The following is an 18379-nucleotide window of genomic DNA, read 5'->3' as shown; positions in this document are numbered from 1 at the left end:
TTTGCACAATATTCTTTACCTTGTTCTGGGTGCAGCAACCAGTAAGATAAGGGGAAACTGTACTGTCACCAGTCACCAATGGCAGTAGTAGGCCACCGTCACAGAGCCAGAGCAGCAAGAGCGAGGCAAAGGCACCGTCACAACAAGTCAGAGCAGGAACAGAAGAGGTACTGTGACAGTAGCTGCAGGATGGGTGGTAGGTACGATTTGAGAGCCAGGCCCTGACGGAAGGTTGTGAAACAGCTCCACAGAGGCACAGCAAGAGTGAGAAGAGGCAGTAGCAGTAGCATGCAGCAGGTGAGAAGAAGGAATTGTTCGTGCAGACTGAGCTCCTGCAGATTTGCATGTCTCCCCTCTCATTTCTTCCATGGCTGCAACAGTTGCCTTAAAACAAACCCACAGCTGAGGGGGTATGCCACAGCACCAGGCGCTTCCAGTTCAGGTGCCTTGCTTCTGGCATGACAATTGATGTGGATTTATTACCCACCTTTTTGAATAAGCAATACACTCAATGCAGTGTACAAATAGCCATATACAATATAGGATTATTGGCACTTTAGCCTAGAATAAGGTACACAATATTATAACAACTTTAAATTAGTATTTTGCTTGCTTCCTGAAATTGCAGTAATTATTTGACAGAACTCATCAAGGAGAGAGTTCCATAAGGCAGGTATTGCTCCTAAGGATAGTTGTCAAGGATTTGTTCTTATGATTTCTTTTGTCATGGGCCCTGTAGTGGAAACATCAAGTAAGGACCTTAGTGGTCTGGGCAGAGTTTATAGGGATCATCTGCCCTTAGAGCCTTGAAGATCAGTCATGGTTTTGAACCTGGAGCTGAGGGGCCTGCAAGCCAGTAAAGTGGTGCAGGACTCGTGTGATATAGTCATACAATAAAGCTTTGAACGATATGTAGCTTGTGGAGAACCTCCTCATCTATTTAAATGTTCTTCTATTCTGCATAGCTCCTTTGTTCAAAGCAGAATACAATGAAACATACAAAGTAAAACAGTTAATCAGAGGTAATAAAAGCTAAAGTTACAATTCAATAAAAAAATTAGAGACATGGGTAGACTAGATAATGTCAAATGAGAGAAAAAGGCTAAAAAAATCATAATGATGCAGAGGTAGCTTTAGCTGCTTTCAAATGCCATTTTGAAAAGATAGTTTTTAACGCTTTCTTGAACAGTTTATCGCATGTAAGCACATGTAATTTTTCTGGGATAGCATTCCAAAGAGCTGGAATGGAGAAAGCACTCTCTCGTGTTAGGCCTGGCTCGACTACTTTAATGGATGGTATTGCAATAAGATTCTTGTTTTCAGGTCTGCGGGCACAGGTTGGTTTATAAATACAAAGAATGGCATTAGTCCATGCAAAAGAGACATTTTGTAAAAATGATTATAGTAGAGAAATTATTTTGTATAGAATTCTATATGGCGGAGGGAGCCACTGTAAAGCTTCAAGCATTGGCATAATATGTTCACGCATTTTTGCTCCAGTGAGAAAGCAGACTGCTGAGTTCTACACTATCTGTAAGGGTGTTAATGTATTAGTTGGTAGACCAATCAAGACTGCATTATAGTAATCCAGATAACACCAGGGGTTGGAGAACTGTCCTAAAATCCTGAGGAGCCAGGAATGGTTTTAAGTTTCTCAACTTGTAAAGGTTAAAGATAGGGCTTCTAACCAAATTATTTACATGTGATTTCATTGTTTTTGAAGTATCATTGATGAGGCCCAGGTTACGGGCCTGTTTGATAAGAATTTCTTATCCTTTAAAAGTAAAAGATTTTGGAAAATTAGTGTTAGTATGTTGTATGATGCAGAATGTGAGCTTTGCATTCTGATTTGGAATGTTCTTTTGGACAGATATGAAGTGAACCATGTTAGTATAGTGCCTTCTATGCCAAGAGCACATAAAAAGTGCAATAATAGATTGTGTTCTAATATATCAAAGGCTGCTGTAATATCAAATAATACTAACATGATTTGTGCCTTGATCAAAACCATGAATGATTGTATCTATTGAGGAGATTACTAAAGTCTCACTACCTAAGTTTTTTCGAAAGCTGAATTGATATTGATCGGTTATTTGCTTTAGTACAACTGATTCTGTTTTGTAATAAAGGGAAGAGATGAGATTGGTTGGTAATTAGTTTGGTTTGTGGGATCTATAAGGGATAAATTGATTGTACAAGTTATTGCTGAAATATCTTTCAATTTTTTTAGTAAAATCATTGGGCAGTCATTAAAGGGACATTGCTAAAGAAAACTTGTCACAGAGATGGTTACTGAATGAATCACTTTCTCAGTAATTAACAGTAATGTTTCATACAATAGTAAATCTCTAGGATTATTCAATGCAACTTGGGTTTTTGAAGCACATTATCCCCTTTTTACTTTAGTAGTCAGGTCTCTGTATGAGATGAATGCAAGGTAATATTTGTCTTTAAGTACTGAATTTTTATGTTGTTGCCATTGGTGTTCAATTTTTTGTAAATCGTATTACTATAATCCAGTCATGTGGTTACCATGACATGTATCACGTTTTAAAGCTCTTTTTCTAAAGGAGGGCATAAAAGTGCTTTGAGATGATACTCTGTGGATCAGACTAGGTGGTGGCATTAAAGAAACAGAAAAATAATTACAGCACCATGAGACTGCACTCATTAGACTTGAAATGCTAAAGTATGCTAAAGATTAACCAGTATGTTAAAGGTTAGCCTTGAATTTCATTTTTGCCTTCTGGGCTCAACTTACAAGAAATCATAAGGCTTACAAGAATGCAGTCGTATTAACACATGAGATAAAATAAGAATTTTAACCAAATAGAAAATGCTATGCAAACAAACTAATCCATTGGTGTATACGTTTAAGGGCAGAGACGTATTTAACTAATTGTACAAGGGTGGGAAATCTGAACTGGGGGTTTACTCTGCATTGCTTGGTAAGCTGTACTGCTCCTTGTAAAATATCATCTAATAAAACTAAGCGATATATTTTTCTCTTATTGGCTACTGGTATTCAGTGTTTATTAGTGTCTCCTACAAGAGCGTAAGAAGAAACAATTCTTTACTTTTGACTGGAGCTGTGGGAGTATGGTTAGTTCTGAGTGCAGCAGTAAATTGAAGATGGAGAAGATTAGCATTACATATAAGGAGTAAATCCAAGGTATAAGGATATGGTGCTAGACCAGGTGAGGATCCTCTCATAAAAAGTCACAAACTTAGGGGGTCATTTTTCAAAGCGATCGCACGCAAAAAGTCCCTTTTCGCGTGCGATCACTAGAAAGGGGCAGAGTTAAGACCGGACCAGGAGGAGTCAAGGTGGCAAGGGGCAGACGCCGCGATGACAGCGTGGATAGCGAAAAGATAAGGAGCCTTTTCGCTGCCTATTTCGTGCCCAATAGCACCACCTTTTACGATGGCGCTATTGGGTGCGAAAGCCGGCAGCAATCACACCGCAGAGGTTGCTGCTGGCTTTTGCAGGCCCGCCCCCTTATACCGTGCGATTCACGACGCCTCGGTAGGTTAGAAAATCTAGGCCATAGTCTCTTGTATGAAATAGAAATCCATTTTTATTTTCATCAATCCAAGACATGCATAGGCAGTCTCTCAACACAGACTGTGTTTCTCCATGCACTGCCTCCATTGTATGAAAATTACCTTGTGCATATTCATTGTGGATAGCCTGAAAACCTGATCTGTGTGTGGCACTTGAGGACTGAAATTTGCCATCACTGAGTTATAAGAATCATTATGCCTGTAACTTTTCACAACTTTAGTATTGTCTTTGAGATGAGGGGGAAATGAGGGGGAAAAGCATAGATCAAGATTTTGCGCTGTTGAATCTGGAATACATTCAATGCAAAAGCATTGAACGCTAGTGTCTTGGACCAATAAAAGTGGTAGCCTAGGGTGCTATAGGGACACAGAGCTCTCTGAATGGTATTCCTCAATGCTGAAAAAGGTGCTATAGGACAGTGGGGTGAAGAAACCATTTGGAAGGATTTAGGTGTTGACAGAATTCCTTAAAACTGATCAACTACATTCCTTGTAGAATCTATTACTCCTCATTTGTTTATGCAAAATATGGCCACTTGATTGTTTGTTTGAATCTGAACTATGAAATGCTTTAATTCTTCAATACTAGGACTGCATTGAAGATTGTCACATCAGTTTTCTAGAACTAAAAGCAATTTGGCCTCTCACACCAGATTCCTTGAAAACAAATGACATATATGAGCTCCCTACCCAGCTGGAGATGCATCCATGGATATGATGTGCTGAATCTGTTGGGATAAAATGATTGATAGTAACAAAGATTGGATAGTTATGTCTACCACTGTAAGAAGCAAACTAGACTGCTGGAAATTAGAATCCGTTTGGGCAATGGATAAAAAGGTGCTGTTTCTACCACTGCTCTTGCTTAATGTTTGAGCATGGTACCAGATGTTTGAGCATGGTACCAGATGAAAAACTGATACTACAAGCATATCCAGCATAGCTCCCTGCTTCAACGGCAGGGGAGAAGAAAAACAACCAATAAGGGCTGAATGGCACGGTCTGGGTAAAGCAGATGGGCATGGGTGTAGCTTGCTTATTGCGGCGGTTACTTCCCCTACTACCCATAACTAATCAAGCTTGATATTTCACTTGGTTGCAGCTCCATCACTGCTCTCTACATTAATGGTGGGGGTGGAAGGGAAATAGAACCAAAGAGCTAAGAGAAACAGATAAGTATGAGAAAAAAATGTGAAGCTTGCTGGGCAGACTGGATGGGCCGTTTGGTCTTCTTCTGCCGTCATTTCTATGTTTCTATGTTTCTATGAACTGTAGCCTCCTTTTGACCTACCATGCCCACATGAAGAATCTTGCTGTTGATGGATAACTTGAAACTTATGCATACAATTTTTTATTTCTTTTTTAAGTTTTGCATGCTTTGAAGTGGGAGAAAAAGCCTGTGTGTGTGTTTGGTATTTAAATTACACTCCTATGAACTCCAGCTGAGAGGGATTGAGATGTGATTTCTCCCAGTCTATTAGGAATCCTAATGACTTGCAAACTAAAATTATGTTTCTTTTGGATTCTGATTAAGGTGTAATGGATACTAGGCAATTGTCTAAATAAGGAAAAACGAAGACATGGTTTCTTCTGAGATAAGCAGCAAAAACTGCTAGGCACTTTAGGAAAACCCTGGCAGCTGCTGCTAGACCAAAAGGAAGAACTTTATCTTAAAAATTATAATTTTCCCAAAGTAAATCAAAGATACTTCCTCTGAGACTGGTGAGGAGATAAGCATCCTGGAGATCTAGACTTGTTAACCCAATTGTTTGGCTGCAGCTGAGGCACTCATTCTGAACTTTGTTTTTCTTTAGATGTGTATTTAATTCTCTGAGCTCTAGTATTAGACATTCTGCTTTGAGTTTATAGAATACGCTCTATTGCACAAGCTAGTAACAGGGACTTTATCTCCCATTCAAGAATGAAGATAAGAATGAGGGATGACCAAGGGTGGAAGATATTGAAAATTTAAACTATAACTTTCCTTTGAAAATTTTGAGAACCAAACAGGTCTGAAGTGAAGTAATATCACTTCTGAAAGAAAGAGTGAAGCCTTCCCTCCACTGAAAGGTTTAAAGACTAGGCCAATCAAAACCCCTGACCAGACTTAACTGTGAGGTCTATCCCTGTTTTGAGACTGATTTTGCTGCGAATAAGGATGTCTGAAATAGAGGGATGGATAATATTTTCTTCTGGAATAATTAATAAAGGTATTCTAAAAGGATATGGTTTGTCTGCTGGTGCTGTTAAGAGTCTGGGAAACAGAACTATGCTCTTTGGTGACAAACTGCTTCTTTCAGTTTTTTTTCCTCTAAATTGTCTCCAGAACATGAAGCAGCTGGTGTCTTGTCACTTGGCCTGGTTGCTTTTAACCATTCTAGTCCAATGGATGCTATTGCTATCTCAGACGATTTAGAGGAGGTAATGTATGTATCACACGGAGCTCGCCATATGCTTGGCACATTCCTCAACTTCATTTAAAAGCAGCATGAGCTTCTTACTGAAAACATTTTAAGCTGTTATACAGATAGATATTGTACTATCTGCAATTGATGGACAACTATTCTTGATCAAAGCATTGCATGCTTGAAGTGGCTGCTATCCAATAATTTGGATTCCTTCCTGGGGGACCTAAAGAAAATGCTACCAAATTTCATTACCTTTTTTGTAGCAGACTAGTGCCAGGGAATCATAAAGGAGTTGAATCTTAGTGTGTCCTGGACACTGTTGGACTTTGCATTTTAACTTTTTTTTTTTTTTTGGGCTACAATTCGTCAGCCTGTTTATTTTCTTCAAGCTGAAAAGGAACGGTGTCAATTTTTTGTATGAAAGCTGGGCAAGTCATGTTCTCAGGAGTGTTACTTCTCTGATGTATTGGAGAAGAGCTTGGGATAATTAAAAAAAAAAAAAAAGCCTTCCAGTAACTGAAGAGAATTAGAAGTTGGGGAATCTTTCAAGCAAATTTTCAAAGGCCCACGCGTGGCTGGGCCTTGCGTGCAAACCTAGGTATGCACACAAGTGCCGGACCTCTCCAAAGGGGCTGGCCAGGACAGATGAGCAGTAAGTATGGAAATAAAGAATTTGGGGTTAGTTAGGTTAAGTTTAGGGGGCAGGGAGGAGAGGGGAAGAGGAAGGAAGGTTAAGTAATGGGGTAGGAAAGTTCCAATTAAGGAGCGGAGGGGGAGGGAACTGGTGAGGCCCGATTGCATAGCCGCGCATATTTACCGAAAATCCCCCTGTGCACCGCCTGCTCAGCTTAGTGACAGTGCCAAAGGAAGGAGTTTTCATTTATTCCTCCTAAGCAGCAGATAGAAAATTATCCCTTCATGCCGCCATTTTGACCTATGGGGTGCTGTCTCTGAGGTAGACCCCTCTTTCTGAAAAGGAATATCATTCACTTTTTAATTTCATACTCCTGAATGCCCTGGCTGGAGCCATGTGACCACCGCTAGACATTTAAAACCTAGGTTGTGAAGATTGATGCTGGCCATCTCACGTCAACTTTTTATATAGAATTTGATTGGCCTCTTATCAGCTCTTGACTTACCAGACAGGTCAGAGAATGAGGGAAAAATCTTGTTTTGGCTCAAAGGCCAAAGATTGCATGGAACAGGAAGAAAGATAATAAAACACAGCCCAAAATATGCAGCAGCAGCTAAGAGAACAAGAAGTTTCCTATCTGGTTGCTGAGGCAGATGAGAGTCAGGTAGCACATAGCAGTAGCAGAGAGAACGTGTTTCCTTGTGGGCACCATTGGATGACATTACACACTGGTGCGGCTTTTTGGTCCTAGCTGTCCATAGAGAAAAACACTAGAGGTTGGTTTTGGACCAAGGCAAATTGGAAAATTCTGGAGACAAGGGGGGAGAGAGAGATTAAAAAAACAAAACAAAACGCAGCCGGTTTTCAAACAGATAGGAAGGCAAAGAATTAATCAGTCAGGAGAGCAGAAAGGGAAGCAGGTACAGAGGCAAATGCTTTACTATACCATATTCAGTGTTTGTGTAATGTAAACAAGATTAGGAAACAAGATGTAAGCCAAAAGACAGTTTTAAAGTCCAAGGAGGGCCATTTGCAAATAGAGTGAGTGCTACTGTAGATTTCTGAACGCAGGAGAAATCAGATTAGGATTGTTGATGCAAATTCAAATTAGGCAAAAAAAAACCCAAAAACCCCACACATCGCAGTTACAGAGATTAGTTACAGTAAGAAAACTTTTAGTGAAGCCAAGGCCCATCTGCTTTATATGAGAGGCACATGTAGAAAGAGGTCCTAGATAAGATAAGGTCTTCTTGCATGCACAGGGCCTCTCTACTGCTCTGGGCTAATTGTATGTGTTGCACCCTCCATACCTAGGCTAGTTAGCATATCAGCATCCTCCCACCCATTCAGCCTAGGCTTCTAGCTGCACAGGGAGGTTGCAGCTTTCACCTTGAAATATTACTAATTTCTGTCCAAGGCGCAGAATCTAGCTTCTGCCTTCAGTGATAACTGCTCTCAATGTGGCAAGTAGATGTTAGAGGTACTGAACAGGTTGTTCTTTCCATCTCTGTTACCCCATCACGATTAAAAGGAAACAAAAATACATTATCCTACCAGAGATTTAAAGTGCAATACCTACTTACACAGGCTCCTCATTTTTCCTTAAGGAAAGCTGGAAAACGTACCTCAACATACTTCCATTACCATACAGCTTCCAGCAACTGGCTTGTTCACATCCCCTTGTCTAGTGTAAGCAAGGAAACATGACACAGACATGGTTATTCTGTTCACACTTTCACCCTTGAGATATAAAAGAAGTCTACTGCTAGAGCATTTTATTAAGGGAGACAGCTTACAATATTCCCTGCTTTGTGGGAAGATATATACTTTTATAGTAAACCACTAACAAAACTAGTTAGTAAGACAATCACAGATAGATCAAAACATGCATCAAATCAGAATTTAAAATTCCATTTCAATTCAGGTTTTTGGGTTTGGCTTTTTTTTTGGCCTTTTCCCTTTCCTGCCTCCCTGGATGGTATGCCACGGCTGCACTAATTACCCTCACTGGATCAAAAGCTGGAAGGCACCTGCTCCAACATGCACTCAGCGTGTCACTCTTTGGCTAGCAGGGGCCACTGTAGCTCTCTGTCTATGAGCCTAGCACTTCTACGGCACATCTCCTGGATGAAGATCCAAACCTATATCTAGCACATGGCCTAACTGTGAATTAAGGCCAATGTCCACAGTGGAGCTAATGCTGCACTCAACACGATTAGTGTAAACACGATAAGTGCAAATAAACTCTTATTGGTTGAGGTTCATAGGATATTTGTTTGTTTATTCTCACATATGGCAACTCCACTTTGTTAACCACAGGGGTCCGTGTTGGGGGATTTGCTTCATAACACCGTGTTTAACAAAGTGGAGTTGCCACATGTGAGAATAAACAAACATATATCCTATGAATCTCGACCAATAAGAGTTTATTTGCACTTGTCATGTTTACACTGACTGTGAATTAAGAAATGCTGTCCCTCCACCCCCCATCTAAAGAGCAATCAAATGCTATAATCATACAAATTCAGTGCCGACATACCAGCTTTCATGCTTTCTAGCTCACCTTCTGAAGGAAAAGACGACTTGGGAAGATTTCAATAAATGTCCCTAATAACTTGTGGTGGATGCCCTGTCTATATGTTAGGTTCCATATTAGGTGCTGCAACCCAAGAAAGAGATCTAGGCGTCATAGTGGATAACACATTAAAATAGTCAGCTCAGTGTGCTGTGGCAGTCAAAAAAGCAAACAATGTTGGGAATTATTAGAAATGGAATGGTGAATAAAACGGAAAATGTCATAATGCCTCTGTATCGCTCCATGGTGAGACCGCACCTTGAATACTGTGTACAATTCTGGTCGCCGCATCTCAAAAAAGATATAATTGCGATGGAGAAGGTACAGAGAAGGGCTACCAAAATGATAAGGGGAATGGAACAGCTCCCCTATGAGAAAAGACTAAAGAGGTTAGGACTTTTCAGCTTGAGAAAAGACGACTGAGGGGGGATATGATAGAGGTGTTTAAAATCATGAGAGGTCTAGAACGGGTAGATGTGAATCGGTTTTTTACTCTTTCGGATAATAGAAAGACTAGGGGGCAATCCATGAAGTTAGCATGTGGCACATTTAAAACTAATCGGAGAAAGTTCTTTTTTACTCAACGCACAATTAAACTCTGGAATTTGTTGCCAGAGAATGTGATTAGTGCAGTTAGTATAGCTGTGTTTAAAAAAGGATTGGATAAGTTCTTGGAAGAGAAGTCCATTACCTGTTATTAATTAAGTTGACTTAGAAAATAGCCACTGCTATTACTAGCAACAGTAACATGGAATAGACTTAGTTTTTGGGTACTTGCCAGGTTCTTATGGCCTGGAGTGGCAACTGTTGGAAACAGGATGCTGGGCTTGATGGACCCTTGGTCTGACACAGTATGGCATGTTCTTATGTTCTTAAGTTTCCAGGACATAATCAGGGGGACAAGGATGCCTACGGGGGGAGGTTTGGATTCTTGTATACATGTAAATTGTGGTTGTGAGCATGTGTGTCTATGAAAACTAAGCTCCTTTTAGTTCTAGGTAGAACTTCTTGTCAAATTAACACTTAAAGAGTAACATAGCATTTGTTGCTTATGTTTGATACTTACACAGACCTCTCCTAACTGAATATTTTGTCTGAAGGATTGAACCAGATCTAGATTCTGGGAAGAAGCATAGGAATATGGACCTCGAAGAAAATAGCTGCTTGTGCAAAGCCAGTCCCATTTTCACTCAGATTCTAGAACACAAAAGCTAAGGAGCAGGTTTCTTTGGTAAGAGAAGTACCATATGTTTTATTTTTATTTAGACATTTTATATACAGTCATTTCATTTATAGATCACAGCAGTTTACACAGACATTCATAATTGTAACACAATTAACATAATATGGATTGGTTACAGAGGTGGTAAACAAAAGGATGGCATTTATCAAATCTATCAATCCAATTTTATAGTACATATTCACATTGATCTAGTACAAAGAGCATAGAGTTTGCTTAGTGAAAATACAAAGTTATGGTTTGCATATCTTTGTTAGTGAATTGTTTTGAGGATTTTACATTCTGTTGTGCGATTTATACTTCATGGTTTGATTAATACCTTTTTTGTCCTCCTTATTTTGTGGTTCTGTATATTCTGATGTCTCTAGGTTAAATTATATGCATTCCTCAACAGCCACATTTTTAATTCATTTTTTTATTTTCTTTCTGGCTGGTAAAATACACAATGCCTCAGGCAGAGAATTCCAGAGCTGGACCTGCTATGGAAAACACCCAGTCTCTTATTTGCATCGGATGTGTGCGCCATATTGTGGGAATATACAATAGTCCTTTATTTTGAGATCTTAGTCTTCGTTGAAGATTGTAAGGTAGTGTTGCTCCTAATAAGTCTGTGTTGTCATGAATGATGTTGAATATTATCGTTAATACCTTAAAGAAGTTTCTGGCTTGTACTGGAGGCCAATGCAGTAATATCAGTATTGGTGTAATGTGATCGTATTTCATTGTTCCTATTAATAGTCTTGCTACAGTATTTTGCCATAGTTGTATTGGTTTTAAGTGGCTTGATGGAAGACCTAGTAGTAAGGAGTTACAGTGGTCAAGGTCTGAGAAGATTAGAGTTTGCAGTACTGCACGGAAGTCTGCAAGAGTTAACAGTGGTTTCAACCGATGTAGAATACATAACTTTGTCTAATATGTCTTGATTAATTTACTGATGTTCATTTTCATTGTGAGGTTCTCAACTGTATCCCATACTTGGAGGGATTAATTTGAAAATTGGGCAGGTGGTTTAATTGTTTGTGAGTTTCTGCTCAGCCAGATGATTGTCTTTTTTTGGGTTTAATGTCAGCTCACGTTGCATTAGTTCTTGATGTATTGCTTTCATATATGTAGAAAGCATTGAGGCTGTGTAGTCAAAAGATCTAGAGAATGGTATGTAAAATTGTAAGTCATCAGCATATAAGAAGAAATTTAGTCTGAGATTTATTAGTAATTTGCACAGTGGGAGCATATAGATGTTGAATCGTGTTGGTGAGATGGCTGAACCTTGAGGGACACCTGTATCACACTGGAAGGTGTCAGATGTGTGGTTGCCCAGTTTGACTAGGAATGTTCTGTTAGCTAAAAATCAGGTAAACCATGCTGTCAATCCCTATGTTTCTTATCTGATGGCATAGCAGGGTATGGTCTACATTATCAAATACAGCTGTTAATTCAATTAGCACAAAGCAATAGGATTCATCTGTTTCAAGCCCTGTTAATGAGAGTAGTAATGTCTCAGTTGAATGGTGTTTCCTAAATCCAAATTAGTTTGGAATATTTTGATCATCAAGGTGATTTACAAGCTGTGATAACACTGCTTTCTCAAGCACTTTTGCTAGAAATGGCAAGTTGGATATTGGAAAATACAGGGTGGCCCACGGAAAAGAAGCCTGCCTCTAATGCACTGGTATTGGAGACAGGCTACTTTTCCGTGGGCCACCCCTGTAGTTGTTCCAGTCATCATTTCTACTATACTTATTTTTTAGGATCCGTTTTATTACTGCTTGTTTTAATTCATGTGGTATAATTCCTTCTGATCATGATTAAGGTCATGATTGTTGGAGTGATGACCTTGTGTATTTGCTTCAAGGAACTAGCTGGTACTGGGTCATGCGGGTGAGTAGCTGGTTTAATTTTATTAATGATTTATCTGATTTCTAGTTTTGATACTCTCAAATGACATACTTAAAAGGTCCACATTTGACAATCTTCGGGTGTTTTTGTTGGAGAACTGACAGTGAATTGTTTTTTCAACTTGTTGATTTTTTCTAGGAGTACAGTGGCATATTCATTGCAAAAGGTCTTAGTGAAGTTGTAGATTCTCGAGATGGAAGATGACGGGTCCTTAATTACATTTTTTATAGTCTCAAAGAGCAGTTTCAAATTAAATATAACTCCATGAATTTGTTTAGCATAGTATTCTTTTTTTGACTTTAATAGTTTATGGTAATTTGTAAGGAAAGATTTATATTTTCCTAGGGACTCAGCAGATGGGCATTTCCATTGTTTCTCTAGTTTTCTTAGGATCAGTTTAGTGCTTCTTAATTCATCATTGAACCATGGCTTCTTGTACTTGGGAGTTATTCCTTTCTTTGTTAATAGTTTTCGTCTGGAGTGGACTAAGGTTTTCAGCCCTGTCATGGACTAACTTGTCCCAGGAATCAAATCTCAATGTGTCTTTATTTTGATTTAGTTGATAGATCTTTTTTTCTCTTACTTCTGCAAGTACTTTATTTCTATCTTTTTCCTGAAGGTACAGGTACTCTTATTATTTATGTTATTGTGGATTTGGTTTGTGAATACGTAATATGCTTTTATTAATTGATCAGACCAGGGCAATATCATGTGTGAGGTGTTGATTAGGCAGGTATTTGCATTGGCAAATATTAGGTCTAGAGTGTGTCCTGCTTTATGAGTGGCTCTTGAGACAAATTGTGACTATCCCAGGGCTTCCATCGCTTCTAAAAACATTCCACAAGCTAAGGTTCTTGGTGTTTTGTCTACCTGGAGGTTAAAGTCCTCTACAATTAATGTAGAGTCTGGTGTCGGAAATATTTTAGTGAATAGTTCAATAAGTGGTAAGCAGGCTTTTTGAAGTAAACCTGATGAACAGTAGACCAGTCCTATATTTGATGAGATTTTAAAATTGCCACTTCATAAAGGTGGGTTAATCTCAACTTTGCAGGGTAATAGCTTGTTTTGGTATTTTTTTAAACAGATTATTAATCTTCCTTTTTCGTTTAGGTCCAGGGAAGTGAAATATTTCACAATTAGGGTGGAAAATTTGGTTTAGAACATTATCTTTGGCAGGAGCCAGGTTTTGGAGATGCAAAAAAGAATGGGTCCTCTAACAGGTCATTAATCAATAGAATATAAAAAAAAAAAAAAACCCAAACAAAACAAACAAAGATTGAACATTTAATAGGAGCAGTGTTACCGATAGACAAGAAGATAGTGGTAGCATTATTACTTATTGAGGGGTAGACCAAGTTTGTGATCTTTTCTTCTTTCTCGAGGCACTTAGCTCTCCGTTCAGACCCCATCCCTATTATGGGCTCAATGTAGCACTTCTGTGCCATAATTGTAGTATTCGATCCAGTGCTCAACAAAAAATGCACTCCGGACACGCACAAAGGGGCAAGCTCCTTTGTTGCACTCCTTCGTGTGCACACCTCTCGCTGCAAGTGCCTTTGGTGTCACTGCCCCTGTAAATTGGTGTGGGTGGGTGGCCTATGGGTAGCGCAGTCACCTCGGTGCCAGCACCTTCTTCTGGGGGGGGGGGGGGGGGGGAGGAGGATGCTCTCTGAACATTGGTAGCGCTGTCCCTGGAGGAAGACGCCGCAAATCTCTGCTGGTCCAGGTAGGCCTTGCTCCCCGCTGCTTTCCCAGCATCGCTGCAAGTTGGTGTGGGTGGGCAGGATAGGGGTGGCGCAGTTGCCAGCACCTTTTGTTTTCACCTCCTCCTTCTGGGGACTGCTCTCTGCGCATCGGTAGCACTGTCCCTGGAGCCCGACACCGCGATGGTCTGCTGGGGCAGGTAGGGCCTTGCTGCCCATGGGCCAGCTATCATTAATATTTAAATTTAGATTTTTATATTCCGCTTTTCTGCACTTCAAAGTGTAAATCAAAGCAGATTACATTCAGGTACTATAGGCATTTCCCTATCCCCACAGGGCTTACCCTCTAATTTTGTGTGGTATGCATATCACCTTACATCTCAGGATAGTTTCCTGATGGACATATTGCTCAGACAGGGCAACCAAATCCTGCTGTAAACTGCCTCAGCCTACCTGCACTGGACAACTCTTTTTTTCATTAATGAACATAGATGTTTGGTCTAGAAGTATCAAATTATGTCTGCAAGTAACTACAGTCATATTATGTGGCCAACCTATTTGTTTTTATAGCCTTTAGTAGTTCAGACCTTTTATATACCGTTGTTCCATTTATAGATCACAACAATTTACAAAGTGACATTCATACTTATAACACAATTAACAGAAAAATAGGGGTTGATTACAGAGGTAGTATTCAAAAGCAGGCATTTATCTATCACATCTCTCAAATCCAATTTTCTAGTACATATTAATATTGATCTAATACATAAGATAAAGTTCGGATAATGAAAATATGAAGTGATGGTAGTCAGCGAGTTGTTTTGAGGATCTTGCATTCTATCATTTGCTTTATTCTTCAAGGTTCTAATATCATCTTTTTTTGTCCTTGTTTTTGTGGTTCTGCATATTCTGATGTCACTAAGTTAAATTATATGCATTCCTGAACGGCCATTTTTTAATCTGTCTGGTAAAATATGCAACGCCTCAGGTATAGAAGTCCAGAGCTTTGGACCCGCTATGGAAAACACGATCTCTTCTTTGTGTCAGATCTGTGCACCATATTATAGAAATAGACAATTCTTTGTTTTGAGACCTTAAGTGTTCATTGAGGATTGTAAGGTTGTAGTGTCACTCCTAGGAAGCCGGTGTTATTGTAGTGAATGTTGAATATTATTGTTAATACTTTATAGTAGATTCTGGATTGTACTGGTAGCCAATGTAGTGATATCAGTGCTGGTGAAATGTGATGTTTCATAGATCCCAGTAATTTTGTTGCAGCATTTTGCAATAGTTGTAGTGGTTTTAAGTGATTTGCTGGAAAACCTAGTAGGGAGCTGCAGTAGACAAGGTTTGAGAAGATTAGCGTTTGCAGTATAGTACAAAAGTCTGCAAGAGTTAATTGTGGTTTCAACCAATGTAGAATATGTAACTTTGCAGAACCTGTTGATTAATTTACTGATGTGCATTTTCATTGTGAAGTTCTAACTGTAAACCTAAGTCCTGAACTTGATTTGAGGGATTAATTTGAAAATTACTCAGGTCTAGGGCAGGTGGTTTAACTGTCAGAGTTTCTACTCAGGCAGATGATTTCAGTCTTTTTAGGGTTTAATGTCAGTTTAAGTTGAGATAGTTGTTGTATTGGCATCATATACGTTGACAGTATCAAAGATGTGTTTTCAAAAGATCAAGTCATCAGCATACAAAAAGAAATATATTCCTACATTCATTAGTAATTTACACAATGGGAGCATGTAGATGTTGAATTGTGTTGCTGAAAGGGCTGAGCCTGGAGTGACACCTGTATCACACTGGAAGATGTCAAATGTGTGGTCGCCCAGTTTGACTTGACATGTTCTGTTAAATAGGAATGAAGTGAACCTTCTGAGAACCATGCTGTCAATCCGTATGTTTGTCTGATGGCATAACAACTTATTGTCATGTTGAGCAAAGAAGCACAAAGCAGAGGAACTCTAAGTTTAAATATACACATGCACACAAAGCTAACTTGAAAAAGTTATGTTTTTGCCACACTGGCAAGCTTTTTATCAAATGCTCTCGGCCTGTCTTACTACTCATATTTAGCTTGCTAGTGCTTATGCTCTTGTCTATTTTCTTCATTTGAGTCTGCTTTCCATTGTTTCAAATGCTGCCCTGTTTGCTTTAAGTGTCTTTCACCTCACTATTAAACCATGCTGGCAGTCATTTGGTCTTCAACTTTTTAATGCATGTAAGGATCTGAACTTCCAAATTAGTATTTTCAAACAATGCCCATGCAGAACTTTTAATCTAACTGCTTTTAGGTTTGTTTTTTTTTCTAATTTTCTCATGGTCTCCTTTTTTATAATTATATGCTACTGCAGTAGTTTTACTTAATATCTTCCCTCCAGTGATTATGTCAATTTTATTGCAATATGATTGCTTTTGCTTAGTGACTCCACCACAGTAACCCCCTTGCTCCAAGTCGTGCATTCAGCGGAGGAGTAGATCTAGACAGAGCTACCCTTCTCAGCTGCTCCAGGAAGCAGTCATTTATGGCTCTCTAGAATGTCCTGATGAGACACTGACCCAAACACTACTGAAGTAATTGAAATCTCCCATTGTGCTGCCAAGTTTATATGCCTTTCTAATTTCAGCTAGCATTTTACTGCATTTCTTCCTTTTGGCCAGGTGGGCAGTAGAATACAAGCCCTGGTATATTCTTACCCACTACAGATGGCATTTCTGTCCAATACTGCATTTGTTTTTTGCAGGATTTTAATCATACTTGTCTCTGTGCCATCCTTTTACACACAGTGCCACCCCTCCACTAGTTCAATTAGTCCTATCATGGTAATTTAATTTACACCCTTGTATCAGTGTCCAACAGATTATCCTCCTATATCCCCCTAAAATGCCTACCATGTCTATATCCTCAAAATGCCATACATGTTAATGCTTCACTCTTACTATTCAACCTTCTGCCATTCTCATTCAGCAATTTTAAAGTACACTTATTTGTACTTGTTTTTCTATTTTTATTCAGATATAGGCAGTGCAGAGTTATTCACATCCACGTACTCTTATCTACATCGATCTGGGCTACTTCAGCCTTAATTACAACCTCTACTGGGATAACTAAACTTCTCTGTTTTATAAATAGCCTTGGGCGATACCTCCTCTCCAAACCATGCACTTCTGTCTCCTTTCTCCCATGATCTAGTTTAAATGCTACTCTCTCTCCTTTTAAAATATTAGTGCCAGCACCCAGCTTTCCATTCTTATTGCTGGGCATGAGCAACAAGAAATAAATCTAGTTTTTGGAATCTCCTGGCCACCTGTGATTTGGACTCGTCATAGTCTGAGACAGTATGCTGGACATTGGTCTCATCCACCATGCCATTCCTTATATTTTTAAAGTCGTATTTACATTTAAACAATACACCAAGAAGTTATCTATTAAGAAAAACGATCACCTTAAAAGTACAAAAAATGTAAAGAAAGAAAACAAGTAAACTTTCAAAGGCCACAGTTAGCCAACATACCACTACAGTCCATCTTTGAGAAGTGAAGAATCAAAAAACACAAGAGGAAAATCTATGTACAATCCTCAAGGAAAAGGCAGGAGAAAATATCCCAGCATGTGGTACCCGATCCTAACTAAATAAAGAGGCATGAATAAACAGGTATAATTATCCTCCAGCTGTCAATTTATTCCCAGATGTAATTGCTAAACTAGCTCCTGGATCCACTATCACTGACTCAAAAAATTCTGGTTTTTACATTTAACACATTTACATGGGAAATTAAAAAACAAAACGTTCTGGTCTGTACAACCCTAGGGTGCAACAAAGCCTGCTTCCTTTTTCTTTTGAGTGGGTTTCACTACCACAGGAAAGGCAAATAATTCCTCAAACAACTCTTTAAAAAAAAAAAAAAAAGTCTCAATATCCAATCATGGTCCAGCTCCAGAACAAAATTCACAATTAAGGTTCCTCCAGAACTGTCAAACCGCAAGATTGAGACTATCAGAAGAAATTTAAGAAAGTTCATCTTTGATATTTGCTCTCTTTTAGGTGAAGGTAAGCAGAAGACCCTTGTAATTAGAGGAAGAGACTTGGAGCAATTTTCAAAATTTCCAATTTTTTTGTAAGTTTTCCCAAGAAAGTGTTAGATTTAGGATAATTAACCAAATGTAAATGTTTGCGCTTGAGTATTCAACATTTTGCAGCTTGTTATGGAAGTACATTTTGTTTTTAATTGTGAAAAACTGTCTTGCTGAACTTTCCTAATACTTGCCTCAAAATATAGCTTCCTGGCTGTGAGATATGGAATCTAGGATGAAAGCTGAGTAATTGCCCTTATAAAGACTTACCCAAGCCT

Source organism: Rhinatrema bivittatum, chromosome 5, assembly GCF_901001135.1.
Source record: "Rhinatrema bivittatum chromosome 5, aRhiBiv1.1, whole genome shotgun sequence".
Taxonomy (NCBI): Eukaryota; Metazoa; Chordata; class Amphibia; order Gymnophiona; family Rhinatrematidae; genus Rhinatrema; species Rhinatrema bivittatum.
Note: the sequence above shows the minus strand (reverse complement) of the source record.